The 1,423-nt window shown below is 38.1% G+C and overlaps 1 protein-coding gene across 1 annotated transcript in view; it reads left to right on the forward strand.

The window, feature by feature from the left end:
• The window catches only part of CNOT6L (CCR4-NOT transcription complex, subunit 6-like), an 86,448-nt gene that overhangs the window by 69,920 nt on the left and 15,105 nt on the right, over nucleotides 1-1,423 (forward strand). The window lies entirely within an intron of this gene.

The following is a 1,423-nucleotide window of genomic DNA, read 5'->3' on the forward strand; positions in this document are numbered from 1 at the left end:
TACCATGCACTGCCAGGAAAACAGACAGATTCATCCTAGAGAGGGTTAAACCAGGCTACTCCTTGGAGGCAAGGATTCTGGGGCTTCGTCTGACACACTTTGGACATGTTGTAAGGAGGGACAGGTCCTTGGAGAGGGACATCATACTTGGTAGGGTAGAGGGACAGCGCAGAAGGGGAAGACTCTCTATGAGGTAGATTGATTCAGTGACTGGGGTAATCAGGATGGGGTGTCAGATGCCCTGCGATTGTCACAGGATAGAGCAGGGTTTAAGGCTGTTGTACATATGGTCGCTATGAGTTGGAAATGACTTGATGGCACATAACAACAACAAATTTGTCTGTGTTTTAGAGAAGGTGAAAATGAAGCGAAGTCAGTGACTAAGCATGTATTTTTTTAAAAGAGTTTTACGAATATATAATCATTACCAAAGATATTAGAACCAAGAAGCAGGGAAAATTGGATAAATTGTTAAGGCAATAAGTATTTTAATAAATAGTATGAACTATAGAGAAAAAGGAAGAGATAGACTCACTGTGAATTTTATAGTCATGGATTGATTGAAGGAAAACCAAGGTTGTACATCTCATAGTGACCATGTTATAGAACAGCTCCGTTGGATTTCTGATCTGTAAGTCTTTATGGAAGCATGTGATTATGCTGTTGCTCATAAGTTCAAACCACTGACCTTTTGGTCAGTAATCTGCTGTCACCAAGGCTTCCAGTACATCAGAAACAACTCATCAGTTGAGTATTTTAAAATAATATTTTTAAAGTTTTTGTTTTTCAAGTATAACTCTTACTTTGCTTTCTTGATCTCTGTTAAGGAAAATTATAGAAGATAGATCAGATGTAGAAGAAATTGTTAAGCTAAGAATAGTGTCAGACTTATTACATTATTTATTACTTGCTCTCCTGCTAAACCTTGCCACCGCTACTGTGGTAAGATAGTATCTCATTTTGGTTTTGATTTATATCTCTCTAAATGCCAGTGGTTTTGACCATTTCTTCATGTGTTTGTTGGCCATCTGAATGTTCTCTGTGAAAAGTTTTTCAATGTCTCTTGCCACTTTGTAATTGGATACAATGAGATAAGAACTTTTATACATTGTTGGTGGGATTGTAATATGTCTACAACCATTCCGGAAGGCAGTTTGGTGCTTCCTCAAAAAGGTGAACATAGTAATTCCATATGACCAGCTATTTCCACTGTGTGAAATATATCCCGAGAAAATGAGAACTGTGGCACAAGTGGATACTTGTACACCAATGTTCATAGCAGTGTTATTCACCATTGCAAGACTATGGAAATAGCCCAAATGCCCAACCACAATGGAATGGATTGTGAAATTTATATTGTTGTTGTTGTTGTTGTTGTTGTTGTTATGTGCCGTCGAGTCGTTTCCGACTCATAGCGACCCTA

The sequence above is a fragment of the Elephantulus edwardii genome, unplaced genomic scaffold (assembly GCF_000299155.1).
Source record: "Elephantulus edwardii isolate Elephantulus edwardi_28Jun2011 unplaced genomic scaffold, EleEdw1.0 scaffold00042, whole genome shotgun sequence".
Taxonomy (NCBI): Eukaryota; Metazoa; Chordata; class Mammalia; order Macroscelidea; family Macroscelididae; genus Elephantulus; species Elephantulus edwardii.